Source organism: Chaetura pelagica, unplaced genomic scaffold (genome assembly GCF_000747805.2).
Source record: "Chaetura pelagica isolate M959 unplaced genomic scaffold, ChaPel_1.0 scaffold33, whole genome shotgun sequence".
NCBI lineage: Eukaryota > Metazoa > Chordata > Aves > Apodiformes > Apodidae > Chaetura > Chaetura pelagica.
The window spans coordinates 1,528,763-1,537,215 of record NW_009952874.1 but is presented as its reverse complement, the minus strand read 5'-3'; the positions used below and the strand labels follow the sequence as shown (position 1 = coordinate 1,537,215).

General features: G+C 44.3%; 1 protein-coding gene across 1 annotated transcript in view; it reads left to right on the top strand.

Moving 5' to 3' along the window:
- Positions 1 to 8,453, top strand: part of TMEM194B (transmembrane protein 194B) — a 24,341-nt gene that overhangs the window by 161 nt on the left and 15,727 nt on the right. The window lies entirely within an intron of this gene.

Genomic DNA, 8,453 nt, shown 5'->3' with positions numbered 1-8,453 from the left:
TCTGCTGAAGGGCTGAAGCAAACATTTCAGAGACAAAAGGCAGCAGCACAAAGGGAGCAAGCTGCAGATGGTTGGACTCTGGCAGAGTTGGATGGAGCGGGGAGTTAATGGGGAAAAAGTTTCACTTTTCAGTAGACAGAGACAAGCATCTCTCTTTAATAAAACAACAGGTTTTGACAGAATTTCTTGTGTTTTAAGCTTTGCATGCTTTTCTTAATAAAGACAAAGCTCTTTTTCTCCCTTCAACACAGCCCATCGTGCCTCAGACAAAATCCTTTTGAAGAACAACATGCACACACAGTATAATCTGACACCACTCCAGGGCTACAGGGAACATCTTGAGCATAATTGCACCACATGGAAGTTGACTTGCTATGTGAAAAACACACAGAAAAGCTTTCACAACAAATCTGTAAACACATTTATGCTCCCAATAGCCATGATAAATCCAATTAAGCAGCCAGGATTTGTGCTACAAACTGTCACTAAAGGGGTTAAAGCAGTTTCTGTGTCAGGGGATATACCAGCTTTAAGGAATAAATCACAGTTCCTAGGTGCCTGAGGTTCACAAGTTTGTGGTCAAGTCTCACTTGAAAGGACTGGCAACCAAACCAAGATGCCTAGCCCTGGCATCCCCTCTGGCCCAGCTACTTCCTTAGTAACTTCCTTAGCTACTTCCCAGCTAAACTGTGTCTTTCAGCAGTGCTGGTAAAAGGACTGAGAGCAGCAGAACAAGGTGTGCCTGGCTTTGTTACAAGCATCATCTAATTTCAGGCATGACACTGACACTTGCAGTAATAAAAAGTACCAGAAGTCAAATATAGCCCTGTAGATGCACCTGCCATGTTCCCCACAACACCCGTGAGCCCGATTTCAAGGTGTGACACTACAGAGAACCAGTTGTAAAAACATGGGTCTTAAATATGAAAGAACTCATTTGCCAAGGTGTTGTTCAGGCTCCCTGTGGCTGTTAAAACACATGGTGAGTGGTAATAACCCCACTTCTAAAGCAAATTAGGCAGAAGGCCTGGTTCTAGTCTGATGTCTGCTCCAAATACACCAAAAGCATAAAGCTACCACAGGAGTTATTTCAGCCTGGAACTGAAGATTTTCTTTCCTGCAGATGCCAGTAGAGAACAGAGGAGGAACACTGCCTTTGCACCAGAAAGAGTAGGGTGTATTGCAGCATCAGTGAGCAAGAAACTGTCCAGAGAATGTCCACTTCTGAGGAGTGCCAAGTGATGAATGGTGAGGTTAGCGGTGGCTGCCCATTACCCCTGCTGAAAATCAATACTAGTAAATCAATAATAGCACAGGATCTACAATGCCATTGCTCTGCATCAAAATCACCAAAATAATTTAAATCTCATCAGTATCACATTAGTTGGAAAAGACCTTTAAGATCAAGTCCACCATTAATTCAGCAGTGCCAAATCCACCACTAAACCATGTCCCTCAGCACCACATCTACATGTCTTCTAAATCCCTCCAGGGATGGTGACTCCACCACTGCCCTGGGCAGCCTGTTCCAGTGCCTGACAACCCTTTCAGTGAAGAAATCTTTCCTGATATCCAACCTAAACTCACCCTGGTGTGACTTGAGGCCATTTCCTCTTGTTCTATCAGTTGTTACTTGGGACAAGATACCGACACTCACCTTGCTACAACCTCCTTTCAGGCTTTCTCATGAGGGAGAAAATGCTATTAATGAGGGCTCAGAACAGAAGTGGCAGCGACTGGTGCAGATGCCTGCCCAAAGCTGGTCCCACCTGCAGTACCACTGTGGAAACCCTGAGTTGCAGGGAACATCTCAGCATTGGGCTCCATTTCTGAGCATCATAACCACGTTACCCACTTAGGTAAGACTTCAAACCTTAATTATCCTTCAAATAAAGGGATTAAAGTGAGCCCATGTACATTCCACCCTTCTGCTAAAAGAGGCTGAGGAACTCTATAGCCATTGCTTATGTGCACTCTCCCCATTGCCCTTTTCCCCCCCCAGTTGCCAGTCTCTACACATACAATGGGTAACCCCTTCACAGCCTTCTGATTTCCACTGCTCTTCTTCAAAAGTGTCAAACCTCCATATTCACTGGGCATAGCAATGTTCTCTCTCCAGACTGTGCTGTTATGACTCACAGCAAAAGAAACAATACTCTTTGAACACATAGCTAGGAAGTAAAACCAACAATGGGACACACGTACAGAGCATTATAAACCTACATAACATTGGCCAATGATGGCAAGCACTGCAAGCTTTGCTCACTTAGAGATGCTTTAAAAGTGCTTAATTCTCAAAAGCAGCCGAAGTCTTTCTCCAAAACTAACGTTACTCTATAAAGATGTTCCACAGCCACACAAGGTCAGTTCAGAGAAGATGGGCATCTTGGGATGGAAGATGCCGTTGCTGAGGGTGGGCAGGGTGGACAGGAAGGGCAGGAGAAGAGCTGTGCCACTGGCAGCAGTGACCCTCCTGTGAAACAGGAGGATTCTGAGCGTCTCCCAGCCTGATGCCAGCAGACATGGCTTTTCACCCTTCTTTGAACACAACCATGGATTTTTTTCTTTCTTTCTGCATCTGGTTACCTGGAAGAGCAAAGATCTTCTCTCCCTACACAAGGGCTAGAGAGACATACATGCAAGCAAATTAAGACATGCACAAGCATTAGCTGCATGATATTAGCCTGCTGAGTTTCTTGGGGTATGCAAGCTGCTGAAGCCACACCTGTCTGGCTCACACATTGTTCAAATCTTTGCAGAGCTCCTGGACACCTTGAGCAACAGAGATGAGGCTCTCATTCATTAGGAGTGTTTCCAGGTGTGTCTAAGTTGTTTCTGACCTTCTTAGCCTGCAGTCTGCCTTATGGAGCTGGCAGGACACCCTGGTGTGTTTGGTACTTGAAACTTCTTTGAAGCTGGGAACAGTGTTTGCCTGCTTAACAGACCCACAGCACATCGCTGCACCAAGGAAGCTTGCTTGAAGGTGGGAACTGCCAAAGATCTGAATCAGATGGCAAATAGCACCTGCCTATGGACACTTTCTTTTGGAAACAACTCCAGGAATTCAGACTTGGGTTTAATGACACAGAAGAAAAGCTGATTCTTCCAGACAATGGTTACTTTTGAAATTAAAAGCTTTAGAAGGTTTTTTTTCAGGAGTCAAAGAAAATGTCCAAGACAGAAGACCACCATCCAGTGAACTTTAAACCTTTTGACAAAAAAAAATGGACAAAATATTTCCTTTGCTTTAATACCCATGTTATACAACTGGAAAGGCTAGAAGAGCACTGTTCAATTAAGAAACCTGGCATCTCATGGAAACAAAGAGTTTTGGCTTTCAACTTGGAGTCACTCTTCTGCCTCCATCTCTCATGCATTTTCTGTAGTAAATATACAGGTAGTTCAGGAGGCCTTATCCTAAGGTGGGATTATCCAGGCTCCAGTGCCTTAGAGAAGCATGGCAATGATGCCACAACCTTTAGCAGATTTATAACTAGGCTGAGTGTGGCTCCGCACATTGAGGAAACAGCAGGATGGTGCAAGGTTGGTCATAAACAGACGATAGGAACTACAGGACCAGCCCAGCATCTACCCTAACTTTCAGAAGGGGGGTCTCAATCCGCGAGTGGCTGTGACAAAGAGCACATTACTGTGAAACAGGCTGTCTCCCTGTGCAGCCTATGGGTCCTTCACCAGTCTCAGCTAGCCAACAAGAAATTACAGCTCTCACTAATGTCTTGTCCTGCTAAAGGCATAGACAGGGCTCTCCTGCTCCTTCATGCTCCAGAGACATGCCCTGCAGTCAGGAGCAGCAGGAGTTTTGCTCAGGCTGGGCAGTGGTCTCAACATCAGAGGAACCTACTGTCTCCAACAGAGGCAGAAGAGCAGGCACAGACAGTGGGGTGTGATGCTGTAAAGCCCTAGGACAAGTCCCATCACACGGGCATTTGGCAGGTACATTTGTAGCACTTGGCACCAGATCAGAAAACTGGTACTTTGAAGAGAACGCCTCTCTCCTCACCACCCCATTTCTTTAGGTTGCTCTTTCTTATCTTAGAATAGATGCCAGAGCTGGAGACACTCACTTTGCAAGGAGGACGGAGTGGGGAAAAGGATTACTTTCTATTTCTGTTGTTCTGTGACTCTCTAGAGCTTCTCTGGCCACTGCCAGAGATGGGAGCCCAGGCTTGTCCAACCTCCCATCTGAGTCAGTACAGCAAGTCTTTACCTTCACATTTGGGCTGGCACGAAAAGGGCAATAAAGCATTTGTGCTCTGCTGCAGTCCCGGTTACAAAAATCCTGTTGCTGTCAGCGAGAGCTAATAGGAATGCTGGGAAAGGCTGAAATGACTGCAGCGGGGAATGTTTGTCAAGACCTATTTGGGGCACATCCTGCATTCCTCAAGTGCCTGCAGCAGTGGCTGTGACCAGCAGGGCAAAATGACTGTACATCCTGGCTCTCCCCACCTAGACCTTCACACACACACCCCCCAGGTACCTCCTGCTTATCGGTTCTCTGCAGGACACTGCCCTTTGAGCAAATTACCTTGTTTTATGGAAAGACGCTTGAAAGCTGCCTATGGGTAATGTACAGTGTAAATCCATTAATCAAGAAAAGCCACCGACATATCTCTACCTAATCATTCAGTAGCACATTTCTCAGTCTCTCCCATGTTTATTTTTAGATAGGAAAAATGCAGCAGTCAAAAAATTCTGAGTTGCTGAGGAAAAAAATAAAAATAAAAATAAATCATTTGTTAGGCAGCCTGTTTGGAGATGCACACAAACTTTATAATGAAGGAGGGCTGGATCCGAAGGCAGGAAAAGCAGAAATTTAAAAATGCCAGGCATGCTGGGAAGGGAGGGGATGCATGCCAAGCTGGCAGGCTTTGCTGGTAACAGGAATTCCACACCACTGGATTTCACGTGGGTGTGGGGTGAAGGGGCACAAAAGTGCACGGGTGAGCAATGGCAGGCTGTGAAAAGAAACAGTCAGCAACACAGTCCAACAGGCTCTGAGAGAGCAAGGAGAAGTTTTGGGTAGTTTGGAAGTGCTTGGTTATGGATATGCTAAAAAAGCTGCCAGCCTGGGTGGGAACAGCCAGAGCACACACCTAGGAAAGAACAGGACTCAGCAAGACACCCCAAAACTTCATGGGTTGCATGGCAGCAGAGAGCCACAGGCTACCATTGTCTTGTACTCAAGAGCCATGAGAGGCACTGGCCTCCCTGCTGTAACATCTTTCTCACCATTTCTGTGGTTAAATCTAGTGACAGTTGCTTTACCAGCTGTCAAATTAAGGATTCTCTCCCAAAGTCAGAAGGACACACTAGTAGGGATGTCCCTGCTGGGGTGCCCATGCTTTCCTCAGCATGATGTCAGGCAATGCAGCAGGTCCTTCAACTCCCCTATCCTCCATACCTTAGTCAAGGCAGGCTACCACCTCTCTTTAAAATTGTTTGGGAGCATTTTCTCACATGAAGCATCACAAAAAGGTTTCCACAAACCAACTGCCTATTAACAAATTACTCAAGCTTAGAGCATCAACATAAAGGACTAGGTTTTGAGCCAGGTTAGCTCTGCCACTGGCTTGTGGACAGGCCCAGATCAGAAAAACGGCCTACCAAACATGCCCCTGGCTCCAGGCTCCCTGACCAGCCCAATGGTACATCAGCAATTGCAGCAGCAGTCGTGCAAAAGTGTGATTATAAAGTAATTGGAAGGTGTTATCACAGTCTTCTTAATACAAAAAAAAGAGCTTCTTAATCTTAAAGACCTTGACAGGCTCCTCTGACAATACAGAGATTAATAATGAAGGCAGTTGAGCACATCAGAACTAAAGTTTCATTTTAAAAAACACTGGAAAGATAAGAATTCTTTTTGCATTTGTTTAACACTGCTAGCAACTCATTTTTCCAAGAGTGCTTCATCAAATAACAGAACAATTACTGGAGATTAGTGTATAAAGGTAGCAAAGAAAAGCAACAACAGTTAATATGAAGGTAAAGCTGAAAGGGCGAGACAGACAGACAAGACACTCATCCATGAACAAGACATTGTTCCTTTGTTCCCATGGCCTCTTTACAGGATGGTACCACCTCTTGTGGCTGCTCGTAGCAGACCCAGGGGGCTTGACTTTATCAGTTAGCTCTTTTTCCTTCCCAGGCTCTCATAATTTCATAATCTCAAACTATCAATCAGGACACCAACATTAGTGGTAGGTTATCTGCCAACTAAAGACCAGGCTATTATCACCAACCTGCTTACCACAGCCCATCCATAATCAAAAGAAAGCAATGCATTTTGGTAACTACTAAGCTGAGCCACTTGGAAACTAGCAGCCTAAGAGCCAAAAGTACTGATTTCTGAGCCAGCATGTACAACCACACACTGTTTTCTAACATCTCCATCCACCAGCCTAGTTTATCCTTCACGTGTCTTTTAGAGGGCATGTCATTCCCTGCCACACTAGCACAGGTTTGGGCTCACTCACACCAGCACCACTGTCTGCCCGACCTACATCCAGCAAAAGCCTCTCTTAGGACAATATACTTTATTTGAGGATATTAGTAGTAAGCAAATAATCGTAAATGTGCTTTATCATTTTGCTGTACAAGACGACATTAAAGAGTACCAGACCAGTTTGGGGGCTTTACTGTGGAGCATCCTCACAACTGTGGGGATAAATCCATGTAAGGCATAAATACCTGCACAGCACCACGGGGCAGCTTCACAGCTGCTCTTAGACTGCACTGATGCTCCTTTAGACGAGTAGTGAGATCTCTTATGCTTAAAAGTGGGGGCTAAGAGGCCCTTAAAAAATGAAGTCTGTAACATATTAATCAGAGCAAATTTAACATAATAAACAAGAGCTCATGGCAAAAATAATAATAATACTGTCTCCCCATTGCAGATTTGAAGAGAAGGAGGAATCCAGTCAGAATTGTATCATTGCTTCCTTGCTATATAAATAGCTGCAATTGGCATGCTAAAAATAAACCAGATAAATATTTAAGGCCCACTGCTTCTTAACTTACTGTTGTGCTGACTTACCTACTGCCTATTGTTGTGTAAATCAGGAATAATATCAAAGAGATCAATGAATTTACACCACAACACTTTGCTGAAGCCAGAGGGAGGGACCGTGTTAAAGACAACACCTCCCATGAACACTTCGTCGTGGGCTGACTGAGCTTTCCTTCCTCCTGATAGCAGTGGGAAAACAAGTGCAGGGTTAAATGCCAAAAAAGCTATGTAGACTGGGAGCCATACAAGCAGGAAAAAAGCTGCTTTACTCAGAGGGGTTTATCTAAAAACATTCTGATTGCTCCCATCTCAGACAGGCCTAAACCCGGCCTGAGAGGCAATGGGAGAACGTGTTATGGCACAGATTTTCAGAAGCATGGACAGCTGGAATAAGCCTCTTGCACTGTGATTAAATAGGCAAAGGTTTAAGAAAAAACAGCATCGTGAAAAGATATGGTCCTTTTGCCTAATCCATAAGCCAGGACACAGGTAACCTCTGGAGAAAATATTTCTCTTGTTAATTTTTAAGCTTAGCCTGAACAAGGACTGCAAAAGATACCTCTTACCTAGAGCAGCTTAGGAGAAAGAAATATTCCTAGTAGAGCAGTATCTATACACGTCAAATAAAACAGCAATTACCGTAAAAATAAGTAGCTATACTTTTCTTCTGAAGATCATTTTTATCCCCTAAAAATAACTCAGTGTTTTGCCCTTGAAAAAACTTTAGACTAATGCACCTCTGAAAAAAAGCACAGCTGGTGATGAACAAGACAGTCTCAAATGGCTCTTCTGTCTAATTTTAACTCTAAGAGACCATTTTACATCAAATAAAAAAGACAACACAATGCAGCAGATAATAAATGGCATTATTTGTGAGGGCACTTACAGAACATGGATTATTTGTGTTACTGGAATAAACATTCAACAGAATCCACAAAAACATGTGGAACTATTTAAAGGGACATACAGTAGTTCTCCATCCTGAATAAATCAAGGCAAAAAAACCCCAACAAAACCAAACCACCACAAAAAAAACCCCAAAACAAGCAAAAAAAACCAAAACAACCAACTGTGCTCAGGCACATATAGGTATTGTGTTATTCTAATTACATGGGAAAACTAAAGACACAAAGGCTGCCTGTTTTGCTAATTTGGTTTTTTTCCTTGCTTTTCCAGGAAGCCAAATATTAAGTACCTGGCTTACAAACCTCCTCCAGCAGTTGATCCCACTTCCTTTGACGTTCACCTCCTACGAATGACACAATCCAACGCCTGCCTGGCAGATCTAAGAAAGCAAAAATGCCATGGCTTCAGCAAACCCCCATCCACTCGGGGCTGGCCGAAGACCGATAAAACACCCTGTCACTCTGCAAACATGTTACACCCATCGCTGGCATGGGGAGAAGGGAGGTGAGAGCAAAGGGGG